Source organism: Chiloscyllium plagiosum, unplaced genomic scaffold, assembly GCF_037043375.1.
Source record: "Chiloscyllium plagiosum isolate Xiang-an unplaced genomic scaffold, Cpla_swu_hap1 HiC_scaffold_24, whole genome shotgun sequence".
In the NCBI taxonomy this organism is placed as follows: Eukaryota; Metazoa; Chordata; class Chondrichthyes; order Orectolobiformes; family Hemiscylliidae; genus Chiloscyllium; species Chiloscyllium plagiosum.
Window position 1 is genome coordinate 48,469,548 of NW_028270162.1, and position 19,507 is coordinate 48,489,054.

General features: G+C 43.2%; 1 pseudogene across 1 annotated transcript in view; it reads left to right on the forward strand.

The window, feature by feature from the left end:
* Window positions 1-19,507, forward strand: part of LOC122562787 (solute carrier family 2, facilitated glucose transporter member 11-like) — an 86,706-nt pseudogene that overhangs the window by 41,395 nt on the left and 25,804 nt on the right. The window contains exons 2-6 of the transcript XR_015761293.1: window positions 2,456-2,554; window positions 4,325-4,485; window positions 8,618-8,742; window positions 9,744-9,873; window positions 18,774-18,922. The product of XR_015761293.1 is annotated as a solute carrier family 2, facilitated glucose transporter member 11-like (transcript). The remainder of the gene's footprint in view (window positions 1-2,455; window positions 2,555-4,324; window positions 4,486-8,617; window positions 8,743-9,743; window positions 9,874-18,773; window positions 18,923-19,507) is intronic.

Here is a 19,507-nt window from a genome sequence, read left to right on the forward strand (position 1 = left end):
CTGTTGTTCAATTCTACTTTTTTCTTTTCTAACATTTGCTTTGGTCTCCATTGCTTCCTTCTGCCTGGACTCCCACCCTTTTGCCATTTTAGTCTACTCTTCCTCACAGTCTCTCTGCTTGAGGCACCTACCTTTACACCAACTGCTGCATCTTCTGACCTGATGGTCTGGTTCCCAGTCCCTTGCTAACTTAGTTTAAAGCTTCCCCAAAAGTTCTAGCGAACCTATCCGCATGAACATTGCTTCCCCCTCGAGTTCAGGTGTAACCCATCCCTTTTGTATGGGTCAGATCTTCCCCAGAAGAGAACCTAATGATCCTCAAATCTGAAACCTTGCTCCCTGCATGAACTCTTCAGCCTCGTATTTGTCTACCATATCTTCCTATTCTTGCCCTCACTAGCATGTGGCACAGGCAGTAATCTGGAGATTATTACCCTTGGGGTCCTTCTTTTTAGCTTCTTTTCTAACTCCCTAAATTCACTTTTCATGACCTCATCCCTTTTCCTACCTATGTCATTCGTACTGACATGTACCGCGGCTTCTGACTGCTCACTCTCCCCTTTAAGAATGCCATAGACTCGATCTGAGACATCCCTGACCCTGGCACCCGGGAGGCAACATACCATCTGGGAGTCTTGTTCTCATCCGCAGAATCTCCTGACTGTTCCCCTAACCAATGAATCCCCTATTACTATGCTCTCCTCTTCTCTCCCCTTCCCTTCTGAGCCTTCTCAGTGCCAGAGACCTGGTCGCTGTGGCTTTCCCCTTGTAGGTCCCTCCCCTCTTCCCCAGCAGTATCCGGAATGTTATATTTGTTGTTGAGGGGAACGGCCACAGGGGATTCCTGCACTGACTGCCTTTCCCTCTCCCGACGGTCATCCAATTAGCTTCATCTTGTAACCTAGGTGTGACTATCTTCCTGTAACTCCTCTCTATCACCCCCTCAACCTACCGAATGATCCGGGGTTCATCCAGCTCCAGCTCCCTAAAGCGGTCTGTGAGGAACTGAAGCTGGGTGCAATTCTCGCAGGTAAAGTTAGCAGGGACATTGATAATGACCTTGACCTCCCACATCCTGCAAGAGAAGCATGCAACTGCTTCTAGCCTCCATCTCTGCTGCTCTTTAGAAAAAAAGAGGGAAAGAAAACCTTACCTGAGCCTTACCATCACTCCATCTCATCAAAGTCTCCTAACACAAAGCCTTGGCACTTTTCCTCACACGGCACTGCCCCTCAGCACGGCTGCTCCCGTGATGGAAATCTTTCCTATCCTCCTCGAAGTGTTTTTTTTATTTCAAAAATATACTTTATTCATAAAATACTTTAATGGTCTGTACAGTTGGACATGCCATACATATGTAAACATTCCATTTACATTTACAGGAAAACAGAGTAATCATTCCTATTTACAGGTCTGTACAATTACATTTTTAGCTGAGGCATCAGCAGAGCCCAGCTCATTGCCCCCTGTTCTTCTTTAGGCAGGCAGATTTTTGATGGGCATTGGGAGAGGAACAGTTTTTTTTTGAGGGTTAACCACTCCCTGACACCAGCCCCTCTGTGCGACGTTCAGACCAGTTGTGGTGACAGCAGTGCCATCTCCCAGAATGCCTCTCAGTGACATCTCTGCTGTGCTCTGATTCGATGAGGGAGGGTTTCCTGTGGAGATCTCCTATTTCCCCATAGTCAGAGGGTGCTGAATCTGTGGAACTCATTGCCTCCACAGCGTTCTGTGACAATGTCATTGAGTGACTTTAAGTCAGAGCTAGATAGGCTCTTGTTTGGAAAGGGGATCAAAAGTAATGGGGAGAAGGCAGCAGAATGTGATTGAAAATCATGACAGCCATGATTAACTGACAAACAGAATTGATGGGCCAAATAGCAAAATTCTGCTCCTTTAACCTATAGATTTAGTATGACCATAAGCTCATTCCAGAACATTCTGTTTCACCTTTGGCTAAGGGAGACCTTTTTAAACATAGCTATTTTGTAAAGTGCCAGAAGGTGGAACAATAAGGAATAGCAAGATGAACTAGGACATATAGTGCCTCAAATATGTCTTGAAGGGAACTTTACAGAATCAAAGAAGTTGTACAGATATACCATCCAGAATATACAACACCTTACAATAAAGAGACAACATTACCAACATCACCTTCAAGTGTACGTGGCAATGTCGCAATCTTAAAGAGATTCTGTGGTGAAACAAGCAGGCTATGTTCCCAAAACAAATATTTGTGAGATTTATATTTGCACAGAGTCTGATCAATGTCTGGATCAGGCTACCAGGAGGAGCAGTTCTCTCCAGGATACAAGTTTAATTTCGATGGCAGTGATAGGAAAATGACAGCTATCTTGTAAGATGGAGGTCAGTCAACCCATGATCTTAGCAATGATAAACAATACCATGGAGAACTGAGGCTACCTGTGAATGATAACACTTTCTCCAAATACAGTTCCACCTGAAGGTTCTTTTGTTGCTGATCATCGTCTCTGCAATGGGAGGTACATTTCAGCACGGACTCAATATGGTTCTGATTAATGCACCGTCAGTTGTGAGTAACACATATCCTTATATTGCTCTGTTACTGTGACTTTAAAGAAACAACACATCTTATAGCACCATTCCTTTGGGGTGGCAGGGGCCAATTTTAAACACCACACAGAATTGAGTGCTGGGGAGTGACTTCATCTGACAGAAGAGTTGCTTCTCACAAACAATTCAAATCACTATCGATGACAATGAAAATGTAGGTCAGTGGAAGACAGATCTATTGTTTATTTTACTTGGAAAGTTTGCAATTTCTTGAGATTGAAATTATGCTCCCTCTTCCACAAAAGTGAATTTACTTCTGAAATATGTTTGCAAAATCAAGTCAAAACAAATGGCCTAATGCAATAGGCTACAGGCACCATTGATTAGAAGCTGAACTGATGCTAAACTTAGTTAGTTTCCTCCAAATGTTAGCAAAGTTGAAGTCAGCAAAGCCCTATTTTTTGACCATCCTTAACTGCCCTGAGCAAACGCCTTCTCTGTCACCCCCTTCAATCCTTGTGCTAATGGTGTTTCCATCAAGCTGTTACATGAGGCACTTCCTGGATGTTGATCCAGCACTGATCTGTGGAGAAGATCATGGAGATGATTGTGTTCCCTGATATTTGCTGCTCTCGGTGTCGAGACCGCAGGCTTGTTGAATAGATACCTTCAGTCCTGTGCTAAATGGATGTTGGAATTTCCAAAGCACTCAGTTCCTAACCAAGGTTAATGTTTGCAGCTGGCAGCCAGTGTATTCTGGAGAAGGATCATTGGATCATGAGCTGCATCACATCCTTTAAATATAACCTTCCAATCATTGCGTTGTGTCAACATTCAATCAAAGTGATTTGAAGGCTTGGGAAAGATGAATTGGCCATTCGGCTTATCCAATCCCAGGATCCATCATGCCTAAACATAACCTCCCTCCACTCCCCACACAGCCACATTTTCTTCTGCAACAGCTTAAAACCCAGAGTAAAGGTCCAAGTCCCATGAAGGAACACATACTCTGGGAAAACATAACCCCCAAGAGATCATGTGAACCAAGTATTATCCACAAAAACACTTACCTTTGACCTGATGCAACCTCTACTCCAGTCAAGAGATGCATCATGAACAAAAGCCGTCTCAGAACCCACTGTGTTTACTCCAGAGTTGCCTAGACTGGAAAGGTTAGCTTCCTTTCTCTCCCAGGATGCTGCCTGAACTACTGTAATTTCCAGCATTATTTTCAGTACAGATTCCAGCACCCGCAGTAATTTGCTCCTCCAAAGGTTCACTGCTCTCTCAGGGAGAGACATGCCTCATATTTTAAACAAAAAACAACTTCAGTGGGCACCGATGGGTTGTGCCCCACCCTTGCAGTTTGTGTGACATGGAAGAGGCAATATAATAGTAAGGGCAGGCCCATCCGATACCAACCCTTCACTGGGAGTCTGTGCATTGATGCAAAGCAACCTGGTGCCTGTGCAATTGGGTGGGCCTGGAAACATATGGAGTGAGGGGTGGCCCATCATGGTACAATGGGTGGGGAGGAAGTGGGTTTATGGTTACAATGCTTAAGACGTCAAGACCAGACATTTTTCCACAGGAGAAAGGGTGACCAGTTTTAGAGAAGCACTGACAGAGGTCCAGGTGAAAGCTGCTTTCTCAGCCAGGGATGCTGCATTGAACCCGATTAGAAGAAACTAATAATTGAAAGGGGCTAGCCTACAACTTAACAAGAAGAAGTCCCTGGTCCTCCCACCCAAACAAGTATTGATTTTAACATGCCACTTCCTAATTACAGTACATTAAGTATTTTATCAATGAGACTTGGCTGGAGCGCTACGGTACAGCAATGGAAGAACATGCTTTAAAAGCGACCTGGTCAATCATTGTGTCGGTGTACTCAATCGGAGCTGTGTTTGGAGCACTGATCGCTGGACACCTCTCAGTGAAATATGGAAGGTAGGAGAATGGAAACTTGTAAGAGTGCAATCGTTCAGGTTTTGCTGCCTTTGTGCTGGAAATGTAGCTCAATTTTCAGGTGTGAAACTTGCATTAGATCACTGAATGCCGTCATAGTCATTTGCTTTCCCTAAGCTCTATCAGAAACATGTCAATGTCATGTGGTCTCAGGCAACGATTAGTCTCCATGGCTTTTGGGAGAATGTCTGCATTGAATGGTTACTGAGTTTGGTGACATAACAAAACAACTTGCATTTATGTAGCACCTTCAATACCACTTCACAGAGGCATTGTAGAGCAAAAATGAAAAATATAAGAAGGTATTAGCCAGGGACCAAAAGCTTGGGCTAAGATTTAAGGAATGTGCCAAGGGAGAAAAGTGAAGTAGAGATTCAAAGAGTTGGAGGGAGGCACATCCAGAGTTTGGGGCCAGAACAATGATCGTTACAGAGGAATGATTAAAATTGGGAACTCTCAAGAGAGCAGGAGCAAATCAGTATAGATGTCTTGGAGGGTTGTGAGATTGGATGAGGTTACTGAACAGGGAAGGGGTGAGACTATGGAGAGATTTGAAAACAAGAATGGGAATGTTAAAATCAAAAAGATGTTTTCCTATGAGCCAATGAGCACGGGGCAGTGGAGATTTCAATAACCTCAAGCTGACAGAGATTAGCATGTGAAGATCAGCCAGGACTGCATTGGAACATGGGGGCAGATTTTCCAAGGAGAAAAGGTGTATAAGGAAGCTGAGGGGTGACCATATGAGGTTTATAAAACCATGAGGGGCATGGATAGATTAAATAGACAATGCCTTTTCCCTGGGGTGGGGGAGTCCAGAACTAGAGGTTTAGAGTGAGAGGGAAATGATACAAAAGGGACTTCAAGGGCAACTTTTTCACACAGAGGGTGGTACGTGTATGGAATGAGCTACCAGAGGAATTGGTGGAGGCTGGTACAATTGCAACATTTAAAAGGCATCTGGATGGGTATACGAATGGGAAGGGTTTAGAGGGATATGGGCCAAGTGCTGAAAATGGGACTAGATTGGGTTGGGATATCTGGTCGGCATGGACGGGTTGGACCGAAGGGTCTGTTTCCATGCTGTACATCTCTACGACTCTATGACTCTATAAGTAGTAATCTTACTTTTTCTTTAATGAGATCAGAGAACTCTGCACTTCTGACGGAGTGTCTGATCAAGGCTCTTTCAGAAATGCAGAGCCAACCTCAATTCTGACCGTTTTCTCAAGAGTGCAGGCTTTCATAGTTTCATAACAGTGAGCTGCCAGAGGTCTGGGGAGGATGTGTGTCAGGTCCCACGGTTGGGCAAGGGTCAAGTCTGGAAAGGGGTATTCTGGGAGTTGGCGGGCCAGACAGAGGCAGATTGGGTTTGGGGGAGTGAAGGGAGATTGTGAAGGGAGGAGCAGTGAGTCTGAACTCGGGAGAGGAAAAGCAGGGGAAGTGGGGTTGGTCAGATCCACACCATGGCAAGGGTTTTTCTGGTCTGGAGTGGGGGAAGGGGATGTCAAGTAGACACAAGGAGGGGTCTTGCAGTTCTGGAAGATGTATTTGGAGAAAGCATGTAAGATAAGTATGCAGAAACTTGCTGAGGAGTTAGCCTAGATTCTAAATAGTCCAACTTTTCCTGAGTAATTATTTACTTAATTTCATCTGAACCCTCCAAGCTCTGAGGTAAATAGATACTTTTAAAGGGTTTAGACAATTGTCCATGGCATCTTCAATTGCCAAGATAATTACTTCAGATTCTGCTGCAATTGGGATTCCACAGGATCCCTACACTCAACTCTCATTCACATTTGTCTGGGCAGTAGAAAGACCACACCAACATGTCGAGAGAGTCAGTGATGAGCTGAGACAGGAGTGGAGGTAGGGAATGGTACGGAGGTGGAAATAGTCAGTCATGTGCATGTGATCAGAATCTCATCTCAACATCAAACCTGACACCAAGATTTTGAACTGGTTCAGCTCCAGCCTGTTAGCAGGTCTCTATAGCGAGGCAACAGAGTTTGAAGTGGTAACTGAAAAGAAAGACTTCAGTTTCCCCAGCAGTTAACTGGAGAAAATTTCTGCTCATCATCTACAAGATGTTGGAAAAGCGGATGGATAATTTAGCAAATGTGGAGGATTTGAAAGAGGTGATGATGTAATAGAGTAATGTGTGGAGGTACACACTTTCCCTTTGGATGATGGGAGCAGAATGTAAATGAGAAGTAGGAGGGAACCAATAAGATCCTTGGGTGACCCAAGTTAAGTAAAATTAACGGGGCATTGCAAGTGATTGATTGGCTATAATTTAATAACGTTACCATAGTCCCAATCTCTCATTCGAGAACGACAACTGATGACGGTTTAACCTGAGGGTCACCACACCTCAGGACAGGGGCAGGGTTGAGAAGGAAAGTCTCTCATGGTAACTTCAGCTGGTGATGGGAATTGACCTCACTCTACACCCAGCCATCCTGCCAACTGAGCTAACCAATCCACAGTTTATGATTTGATAGAATAGAATGGAATCACATGGGAGAAGTCCTGTCCAACTCAACCATGACATTGGAGCAGGAGAATGTGACCAGCCATTTCAGAGACTGCAGGAAGGTTGAGAAAAGACTGTTCACCTTTGTCGCAGTTCAGTTGGGTTTGTGACTTTCATACGAGTTTGATTCTGGGCCAGAGTAGAAATGTAACTGGAATGATTCAAACATTCTGGAAGATAACAACATGTTCAAGGAATTTGGAGAGACTGGGGCATAGGAAATGAGACAATAATTTGCAAGGACAGAGGGCTCAGAGAAGAGAGGTGATGATGGCAGATATAAAGGAGAGAGGGATGACACCTGAAAAGAGATACCCTTGCCATCGCGTATGGAAGGGAATTTTTGGAAGAGGCTACCAGCAAAAATGACATGTTCCCAAAAGATTTCCAGTGTACAATGACAGAAAAATGATGGGAAGAGATTAAAATCCTGAGGAAACCATGTAAGATTGAAATTAGCTGAGAACTGAATTTTTAAGGCTTAGAGTCCTCAAAACAAATGTTCGAGAAATTTGCACGGGCAGAATTTGGCTGATGTATCAAGTCTGGCTGGATTTAGCTAAGGGGAACACATCCATAAGGATACACCATAGTTCTTAAAATGTAGAGAGCCAGATCACAGATTTACCAAATTAATCTTAGTGATACTCATGTCCAGCCTGTTAAAGTGGTGCGATGCACCAACTGAAGAGAAAACTGGTTAATTGCTGATCCAGCGAGGAACACTCTACTCAAGTCACCGGCTTGCAAGGTTATTGAGAACTTTAGATTAGATTAGATTACTTACAGTGTGGAAACAGGCCCTTCGGCCCAAGTCCATACCGACCCGCCGAAGCGTAACCCACCCAGACCCATTCTCCTACATTTACCCCTTCACCTAACACTACGGGCAATTTAGCATGGCCAATTCACCTAACCTGCACATTTTTTGGATTGTGGGAGGAAACCAGAGCACCCGGAGGAAACCCACGCAGACACGGGGAGAATGTGCAAACTCCACACAGAGAGTCGCCTAAGGCGGGAATTGAACCCGGAAGAAATCTCTAGCCCAGACTGAAAGATCCATATTTGCTGATTCCACTTACAAGCCACACTAGCTGCTCAATCAACAGCACCATTGAATACATCAAACCCATCCATTTCAAGTCCCATTGATCCGATTTTGATTCTGAAATGCCACAATCAGTCTCAATCACCAAGAGCCCAGATTTACCAGGCAAAAGTGAGGACTGCAGATGCTGGAGATTAGAGTCAAGATTAGAGTGGTGCTGGAAAAGGACAGCAGGATTAGAGTCAAGATTAGAGTGGTGCTGGAAAAGCACAGCAGGATTAGAGTCAAGATTAGGATCAACCTATTGTACTTGCATTAACCCTTAACATTCCTGATGAAGGGCTCCTGCCCGAAACGTCGATTTCCCTGCTCCTCGGATGCTGCCTGATCTGCTGTGCTTTTCCAGTACCACTCTAATCTTGGCCCAGATTTACCAGCCTCATCTCCCCATCCCAGTCACTTGGTAGAAAACATGCAATTGTACATTCAATTCCTTGACTTTTCAACTAAAATCCTTTGTGTTACAGAAGGAACTGTTTGACTTTCAACAATATTTTGACAATAGTGGGGGCTTTATCCGTGGGATTCAGTAGGATGGCGAGATCCTTTGAGATGATTCTAGTGGCGAGGTTCATGTATGGAGTAACTGCAGGTATGAGGAACGCTTTCATGTCTTGGTAAGTGACACAGCATGGAGGTCATTTCTTATAGAGCTGTAAATACATTGAATAAAAACCCCTGGTGTCCCAGATATTTCTAAAGATAGAGGTCAAAAGTAAGATTCTGCTGGGTTTTAGATGTATCAAGTGGCTGGAGGAAATTTGACCTAGATGTCATAAAGGATTTAGAACCTGTTGTCCTGGCATTAATCCTTAACGAGCTACACTAAGACCTGGGCCAGCACCCAAGGGATAATTGGGAAGGGAGTGACAGGAAGACAAGGTAGGAGATGGTAGGGGGAAGTGGTGTGGGAGGAAGTTGTAGGAATCATACACTGAGCTCATCAATTATGTGAGGAATCTGGATGTAGGTTTGCTCGCTGAGCTGGAAGGGTCATTTCCAGACGTTTTGTCACCCTCCGGGTGAGGCCCTACTGTTACCTAGTATGGTGACGAAACGTCTGGAAATGCACCTTCCAGCTCAGCGAGCAAACCTACATCCAGAAACTCAACCTGAGCTACAAATCTTCTCAAAACTTGAGGAATCGCACATTTAGAAGGCTATCATTTGTGGTTCTGAGAAGCATTTTAACGAAGGCACCGAAACAAGGGTCCGAACAGTCCAGAGCTGCACTGTTTGGTGTAAAGTCAGACCATTGGCCTGCCTATTCTGTAATGACACCAAACTATGTCTCCTTGCTGCAGTATTAAGCTTCCCCCACACTCTCCTGCAACATTCTGATTGTAAATGTAAGCATTCAAGCTTTATCTCTTGGGACAGTTTGGGATAAGACCCATCCTCCAGGCTCAGTCCCCATGCCTGCCGGGGGTCAGTTCCTTTTCGCCTCCAGTGCCAGTTCCTTATTCAGAAGGTCAAGCTGAATAAATGAAAAGAGGGAACATGTTATGGAAGGGGCTTTGTACGTTATGTTGCTTCAATTCTACGAGAAATGTAACAATTAACGCTGGTATTTTATGTCCTTCCTACCCAAAGGGAATGGTCTGAATGTTCACTGCATGTACCTTATGGAGTGCTCTCCGAAGAAGTTGCGAGGGATTGTCACCATTACCACTGCAATATTTATTTCCGTCGGTAAATGTTTAGGCCAGATTATTGGACTCAGGTCAGTTTCTTCGTAACACTGTCCTCCAGTTGTGTTATCGGGTTATACAGTCACAAGGGTAAGCACCAGTGCGTGGGAATGGGGCTCAGTCAGAAGCTAAAGAGCTGAGGACAGTAGTTTCACAGTGCCGTCACCATTCCATAGTGATACTTGGTGTGGCTGTCCTGTGAACAGATTCCCACCTCCCTTTTGATTATTCAGGTGACTGGGGGCTTTTAAATTCCTTTTTTGTTAGAATTTGTTGCTGATTCAATCCCAAGCAAAGATCACATTGTTCCTGATAGGCAGAGCTTATCTTGTGGTGTCAGTTAATCCTATCAGGAACTAACTGTTTTACACAGGACTTGGTCCTGTCCTTACCCAATCCTTACATAAAGCATTTCCTAAGAGGCTCGTAGAATATGTTTTGGAAAACCCAGACTAGTCTCCTGTTTCCTAATCAAAGGTGAGTTCAACAACTTAGTGCCAATCTGGGTGAAATTAATTAATGTGTTCAGGTTCCACTTTTTGCATGAAAGCTGGAGGGGTGCAGGCGATAAGATTTTGTCTAACATTTAGTTTCATAATGTGGGTGGCTCTATTCTCCTTGCCGTTTCAATCAAAGGTTCAGGTCCTGATTTGAACCAGATAATGCTGGACAGACCTTCTGTGAGCAAGGGTACTATGGGAAATGAGGCCAGTCCAGTTCAAATGTTGGAGGTCAGATGGTGCAGAGGGTAATACCCTGCTTCTAAGTCAGAAGCTTTGGGTTCAGGTCCCACTCCAGGGGTTGATGGTGGTATAAGGAGCTTTGTTCATATTTTGTCAAGAAGCCTATGATCGGAGGTAAAGGTGGGAGTGTCCCCTGGTCAGCCATGTTTGCGCAGAGTGGACACCCTTCAGACCATAGGTTCTAGCTTCAGGCTAATGACCTGTTCTAGTACAAACAAGCTATGGAAACAGACAGTAACGTATGCTAGCCGACCTTGTGCATCTCTAGAAGTGGGAAGTATTCCAAACCTGAATGGTAAGTCATGCCCCTCACTGAGGTTTGGTGGTAGGCTATCTGCCTAAACTCCTGTAGTGGATGCATAAATCCAGACTGACACAAATGCGCTGGAAAAGCTACCAATGAAAATATATATTTTAATATAATTCTCAGGCCTGTGAAAAAACTCACTCTCATTAAGGAGAGAAGTTGTTCTTTCAGGAACAGGAAAATTGTCTTATAACTCAGTTGCTGAATTGTAGTGCAGAAAAAAGATTAACTGCCTGTGAAAGAATCAGCTGGGACACTTGGGGTATTTCTCACATTGTGTGACAGAGTGAAGCAATCATCTAGTGGCAACCCATTTTACATCATTCCCATGATTACTTCCATTGACTTCAGTGGAAACAAAATTTAGGGAGTTTCCGTAGGAGGGAACAGATGGAAGTAATGTCGTAAAACGTGTTTGGGATAGATTTGCTGAACAGGTTAGAGCAGCTACACATAGCTACACATTTATCATTGTTGGGAAGAGATAGTTCCAGTACATTCTATCCTAGATTTCTCTGAAGAACAGAAAAAAAGAGACTGCAGAAATTGTGAAAGGCAGGTTTTGAACTTAAAAGTGAACATGAGTTACGGATGGTACATTTTCAATACTAAGATCCAAAAAGAATGACACCGTCATGACTTCAAGATATTACTTTATGAAAGCAGCTTACAGGATCCTGTGAATTTATATAATTAAAAGATTAATTAGTCAGGATTATGTTATGTATAAGAGATCCTGCAGTGACAGCAAGTCAACTGTGAGCGAAAAAGCTTGTGTTTGATGCAGAAGCACCAGGTTTTGAATTAGCAGCAAGAGCAGATTCATTGCATTATGTTCATAGATAACTTGAAAACCAAAGGGTAGAACAGTCATGGATAAAGGGCAAGATGCAAATACTGAGGAGGATATCACACGAGGGAGAAGAAAGCATACCTAATATGGGAAAACGAGTGTTCTCACTATAAGAACCTGAACCACTTTACATTCAAGTCGATGGCTAGAAGGAAGGACAGCAAACAGGTCCATCAGGCCTCTGGAAAGATATCAGCTGAAGATTTTGACCAATCACTCTATACTATCCAAGTGAAGCTTGAAAGCAGTAGTGCTTTAACTACATTCTCGATGTCCTTCAGGAGTTAGATTTGGTGGTCAAGGACATTGGCATTTCCACAACTCCTGAAGGATAAGAGCATGAAAAACATGAGATAGTTAATGATCTTCTGGAAGTGGAACCAACATTGGAAGATCTGCTAGTTTATGGCTGCAGAGAAACCATGGAAGAAGCCATTGTTGATCACAATCAAAATTTAGTGTGAGGGCTAGACAGAACTCACCCAATGAACCTGAAGCTGAAGAACAAAAATTATAACTAAGGATGCCTGACATCAAGTACTTAGATCGTGTACTGACAGCAAAATGTCTTCACCTGGATCTCGAAAAGGCAACTAGTTTAACACATATATAATGGATAGGAAAGGAATATAGTCAGGGTAAACCACATTCTGAAGATCAAATGTCCATACCGCAAAATGGGAAGTTGTTTTTATCTCACAGTCCCTTTGGTTTTATCAACAACGACACTCCCTAGTCTTAAGGCTGATGGTCATTCTTCTGTTTGACATTTGATCAGGTGATATTATACAGTTTTGTTGCTGTAGAATTCTTTCTTTACCGGTTTTTTTTTGTCTTTTTCTGCCTTTCTCCACAGAGAGAGAGAGAGAAAGAGAGATAGAGATAGAGAGGAAGATAAAGAGAGAGAGATAGAGTGTGAGAGAGAGAGATAGAGCAAGGGGGAGAGAGAGATAGAGGGAGAGAAAGAGGGAAGAGACAGAAAGAGAGAGAGATGGATGCTTTCTGTTTGCAGGCTCTGGATGTTTCCTCTCTGTTATGGTTGGCATTTCACTTATAGCTTTTCATTTCCTGCAGCTCAACCAATCAGAGGGCTGTTGTCACGCAGAATCTTTACCTCAAAAGATTATTGATGCTATTCAGTCTCAAACTCTCCCTCTATTACTTCAAAAAGTAACATCATGTCTTACTATGAGAACAATATTTAACATGAGTTGCACGTTAAAAAAATAATTGACAATCCAAGATGGCATATTGTACAAAGCAAATAGAGTCATTATCCCTAAGGAGCTGAGAGGAGAGACTTGCACGTGCAAGCCATTGAGGAATTGAGTCAAGTGTGAAGAAGGTAAAAGATGTGCTCTACTGACTAAGTATGAGCAATAAATTGTGGCCCACATCTGCCAGTGAAGTGCTGGTAACGAGTACCAAGTCAAGTAAAATGAAGAGTCACTGATGATACCTAATAACCCAGAGAGCCCATGGATAAAGATGGGAGTAGATCTTCGCACAGTAGCTGACTACTCCAACTACCGAGAGGTGAAGCAGCTGACTTGAATGACTACCAGTGAGATTGTCAAAAGCTTGGGTCACACTTCAATCTTTATGGTATTCTGACATTGTGATAAATGGCAGTGGGCCTCAGTTCATTACAGAAGAATTCTTCATGAAGTATTGAGAAATATAACACCTTCCATCATCCCCACACTGAGCTCTGTCAAATAGAAAGGCTGAGGCAGCAGTGAAACTAACAAATCAAACACACAAGGCAATTTTCAAACAGTGAAAGACACAGACTGAAGGCAAGGCAAGTTGCCCAGTACAAAGACAAGCCTCCAAAGGCCCCAACAGTAGGTAGCTCAAGTTCCATCTTGACGTGTACAAACAGTTGTCATTGCAATCCCACGTAGTGTATACTGGATATACAGCCACAACTGCAGGGCTGGAGGAGCTGTTCCTCAACTACAGATGGTCGATTAAAAGTGAACTCACCTCATGCTCAGTTTTCAGGCCAGTCATCAGATATCGATGATGTGGAGATGCCGGTGTTGGACTGGGGTGGACAAAGTTAAAAATCACACAACACCAGGTTATAGTCCAACAGGTTTAATTGGAAGCACTAGCTTTCGGAGCGACGCTCCTTCATCAGGTGGAGAACACAATTGTAAGACATAGAATTTATAGCAAAAGTTGTGATGTACCTGAAGTTATACATTGAAAAATACTTTGATTATTTGTTGAGTCTCACATCTGTTAGAATGACCATGATAGTTTCACTTCGTTCATATGTAAATGGCAAAACTTTCTTAAAAGTTACATTCTCAGGTTAACTGTAACAATTGATGTCAGCCATGATAATATGTTGAATTTATCTGGCTGACACCAATTATTACAGTTAACCTGAGAATGTAACTTATAAAAAACGTTTTTCCATTTACATATGAAAGAAGTGAAACTAACATAGTCATTCTAACAGATGAGAGACTTAACAAATAATCAAAGCATTTTTCAATGAATAATTTCAGTTACATCACACTGTAAACTTTTGCTATAAATTCTGTGCCTTACAATTGTGTCCTCCACGATCACCTGATGAAGGAGCGGCGCTCCGAAAGCTAGTGCTTCCAATTAAACCTACTGGACTAAACCTGGTGTTGTGTGATTTTTAACTTAAATCAGATATCGAGGTTTATATCAATAGATCAGGGGAGCTGATAGTGAACCACACTGGCCCACTTTGTATTCCAATCCAACAATACAGATGAATTCCTTTTCAATCTGATTTGATTTGATTTATTATTGTCACATGTACCGAGGTACAGTGAAAAGTTTTGTTTTGTGAGCAGTACAGGCAGGTCATACCATACAGAGAGCATTGGGATAATAGAACAGAGCAAAGAAAACAATGTTACAGCTGCAGAGAAGGTGCACAAAGAGTGAGACCAACATTAAATTTAAAATTTGAGAGATCCATTCAGAAGTCTAATAATAGCAGGGAAGGAGCTGGAATCTGTTGGTACGTCTATTTAAGCTGTTGTATTTTCTACCTGACAGAAGAGGTTTGAAGAGATTATAATTGGGGTGGGAGGGGTCTTTGATGATGTTGGTTGCCATCCCAAGGCAGTGAGAAATATAGATGGAGTCAATGGATAGAAGATTGGCTTGCGTGATGGACTACATAGATGTGTGAGGTATTGAATTTTGGAAAGTCAAATCAAGTAGAGTGTTTCATGGTGAATGATAGGGCCTTAAGGACTGTAGTGGAACAAAGGGACCTTGGATGTCAGGTGCACAGGCTCTGAAAGTGGAGTCATAGGTGGTCAGGCAGCATCTAGGGAACAGGCGAATCGACATTTCGGGCATAGGGCTAATGCCCGAAACGTCGATTCTCATGTTCCCTAGATGCTGCCTGACCTGCTGCGCTTTTCCAGCAACACATTTCCATCTCTGATCTCCAGCATCTGCAGACCTCACTTTCTCCTCATAGGTGGTCAGGGCAATGAAGGTGGCTTTTGGCACACTGGCCTTCATCAGTCAGGGAATTGAGTATAGATATTGGGAAGATATGTTGCAGTTATACAGGACATTGGTGAAGGTGTACTTGGAGTGCAGTATTGTGTTCAGTTTTGGTCACCTTGTTATAGTAAGATGTTATTAAACTGGAAAGAGTCCAGAAGAAATTTACAAGGGTGTTGACAGGACTCAGCAGGCTGAGTTAAAGAGAGAGGTTGGATAAGCTAAGACTTTTTCTTTACAGAATAGGAGACTGGGGGGGGGAATCTGGTAGAAATGTATAAGATCATGAGGGACATGGATATGGTGAATGCACTCGGTCTTTTTTCCAGGGTTGGAGAATTGAGGACTAGAGGGCATCAGTTTGAGGTTAGAGGGGAAAGAATAAAAGGGAACCTGAAGGGCATTCTTTTTTACACAGAGGGTGGTATGCATATGGAATGAGCTGCCAGTGGAAGTGGTTGAGATGGGTACATTAACAGCATTTAAATGGCATTTAGACAAATACATGGGTAGGAAAGGTTTACAAGGATATGGGCTAAGTGCAGGGAAATGGGGTTAGCATGGATGGACATTTTGGTCAGCATGGACCAGTTTGGGTCAAAGGGCCTGTCTCCATGCTGTAGACACTATGACTCTATGGGCTGGGCTGTATTCATGACTCTCTGTAGTTTATTATGGTCCTGGGCAGAGCAGTTGTGATACCAAGATGTGATGCTAGAATTCCAGAATCCCGTTGAGGGAAAACCCGCCTCTCCTCGCTCAAAGCTGTAATCACTTTGGATTAGGTTTCCAGAATGGGTGCCTGACTGCAGAATCAGTATTTGAGGTATATGACACTTGCTTCAGTGAAGGGGCTAAATGATCAAATATAAAGCAGATCAGCTTTGTGCAGAATCCCATTGGGACTGTCCTGACATTACATACTCACAGGTTCTGTACCCAAAGCAATTTCAAATAAAAATCATGATTTGGAGATGCCGGTGTTGGACTGGGGTGTACAAAGTTAAAAATCTCACAACATCAAGTTATAGTCCAACAGGTTTAATTGGAAGCACTAACTTTCGGAGCTAGTGAAGGAGTGGCACTCCTGATGAAGGAGCAGCGCTCCGAAAGCTAGTGCTTCCAATTAAACCTGTTGGACTATAACCTGGTGTTGTGAGATTTTTAACTCAAAAGAAATTATTACATTGTGCCATCAGTTTAGTTTTGAAGCGAAGTCTTAGTAAGCCCGAAGCAGGATAGATACTTGCAGCTTTTAACTGAACAGTATCAAAAAAACCTGAAATATGAAACAAACGCTCATCTTGTAAGATCTACTGGCCTGGAGTTGATCCTATTATAAGAAGCAGCTGTAATAGCCTGTCACTTGCTATCCTTAGCTGCAGTGCCTGGTCTTTTGATTTTGGCTCTACTACATTTTCCCATCCACCTCAAGCCTTCCTGCAGTTTCTCACTCAGATATTTGTACAATGTAAATACTAAGGAACATGAAACTCATGATTTTAGGCACCTTCAGTTGGGGAAGGGGTGGAGCTCTCTGAGTGTCCCCATCACTGGAATGCCAAACATATCTCCCGAAGGTGATCTTACTTTACTGCCCATGACTGCAGCCATATTCTTTCAGAACAGCGGTGTACTGTGCAACACTGTCAATCTCCTTCACTTCTCTGCAGTGAACTTCACCTTCCCCAATCATAAAAACAGACCAAAACCCCCACAAGGTGAAACAGCAGTCTGAAGTAACAAATTAGCAACTAATCTGTAAGTATTGCAAAATGCTTTTAAATACAGTCACTGCAATGTTATGCTGGACATATTTACCACACCAAATCAAATCAGGTACTGGGACAATGAAATATCCCAAAGGAGTAGTAGAGGGTGCTGAAAATGTAAATGATTAATTTATGTGAATAAATGTGAAGAAGGGCTTATGGTGGTGTATGTTTGTGGTTCATGGTTGATGCGAGTTTCCATTTTGAACATTATCAGGATTCAACATCCCTCACGGGTTTAAGAAGGGACACTTTCTATCCTTAGCTGCAGTGCCTCATCTCTTGATGCGTTTCGATGAAGTATATTTTTTATCCAAGTACAAACAATATGGAGCATCTCACTCCAAACCAGAGTGCACCTCATTCGAGACCAGAGAATGACTCACTGTAGACCACAGAGTATCCCACTCTAAACCCCCAGAGGGTGTCTCACTCTAAATCGCAGGCTATCTCACACGGGACTGAAGTATATCCTAGGCAAAAGTGAGGACTGCAGATGCTGGAGATCAGAATCTAGATTAGAGTGGTGCTGGAAAAGCACAGCAGGTCAGGCAGCATCCGAGGAGCGGGAAAATCGACATTTCGGGCAAAAGCGCTTCATCAGGAATGAAGGCAGGGAGCCTCCAGGGTGGAGAGATAAATGGGAGGGGGTTGGGGGTGGGGCTGGTGAGAAGGTAGCAAAGAGTACAATAGGTGATAGGGATGGAGATGGAGGTGATAGGTCAGAGGGGAGTGTGGAGCAGATAGTTGGGAAGGAAGATTGGCAGGTAGGACAGATCATGAAGACAGTGCTGAGCTGGAAGGTTGGAACTGGGGTAAGGTGGGGAGAGGGGAAATTAAGGAAACTGGTGAAGTCCACATTGATGCCCTGGGGTTGAAGTGTTCCGAGGCGGAAGATGAGGCATTCTTCCTCCAGGTGTTGGGCAGTGAGGGAGCGGTGGTGAAGGAGACCCAGGACTTGCATGTCCTCGGCACAGTGGGAGGGGGAGTTGAAATGTTGGTCCACGGGGCGGTGGGATTGATTGGTGTGGGTGTTCTGGAGATATTCCCTAAAGCACTCTGCGAGAAGGTGTCCAGTCTCCCCAATGTAAAGGAGACTGCATCGGGAGCAACAGACACAATAAATGACATTGGTGGATATGCAGGTGAAATTTTGATGGATATGGAAGGCTCCTTTGGGGCCTTGGATGAGGGTGAGGGGGAGCTGTGGGCGCAGGTTTATGCAATTCCTGCGGTGGCAGGGGAGGGTGCCAGGAGGGGAGGTTGCGTTGTTGGGAGTCGTGGACATGACGAGGTAGTCATGGATGGAACGACCGGTCTACCCTACTTTAAATTGGAGGATAGCTTATCTAGATTTGAGGATAACTCACTCTAGATGAGAGGTTATCTCACTATCGACTGGAGGATATCTCACTCTAGATCAGACTGTAGCTCACTCTAAACTGGAGGTTAGCTCACTCTAGATCAGATGGTATCTCACATACGAGGTATTCCTCTCTAGAGTAGAATGGAGAGTTGCTCACCCTGTATCAAATGGTATCTCACTTTAGATGGAGGGTAACTCACTGGAGGTTATTTTACTCCAATCTGAAGGGTCTCTCACTTTCTCATTTAAGTTAATGTTTTATCCCCACTGTAAAATAAGATGAACAGGTTGTTTTTATAGTATAGATATATCTTAGAAACTTGTAAAATGATTGAAAAATCTCAACTGCTGTGTCATGTGTTCTTTTTGTTTCTCCAGGGAAATTCTTGGCAGTGAAAGTGTATGGCCTTTACTGATGGCCTTCAATGCTGTACCTGCATTTATACAGCTGGTTACTCTGCCCTGGTTTCCAGAGAGCCCCAGATACCTTCTGATTGACAAAGGAAATAGGGCTTTGTCCATGAATGGCAAGTGACAATAGTTTATCGACTGGGTGATCTTTCTCAAGTCAAAGTCCATTTCTGTAGATATAATATAGGCATCAAGAGCCAATTATTTGTAATACTCGACAATACAGTTGATCCAGATAACCATGGCACTAGTTGTCGAGAAAGGTTAAGTATTTGGAATAGTTTTGGTCTATTTATTTATGTGGAAGTTGAGGCTCTGAAATTTCAGCCATATTCTATCTGCTGCTGTGGATTGAATATCTAATCATTTCTTGTATAATGTTTGCTGAATGCCATGATTAAGTATGCACTTAATCCACAATGTTTAGGAATAGGCAGTTTAAATAACCATTCAATTCTCCTGCAGAGACAGTAACTTCTGGTTTTAGTCCTTTTGCATTACTGATAGCCCCATTGCTTTGCAATTCATCTTACTGAGAGAATTTGAGTAGTTAGGTACCTTTTGGTAGTTATTGGAACAACACTATGTTGTAAAATTCCGATCTGTTAATGAACTGCTGACTAAAAGGCCATTGGGGGCAGATATATTCATAATATTTGAATGAATGCACTGGAGCATTTTAAAGCAGATAGACCAGTCCA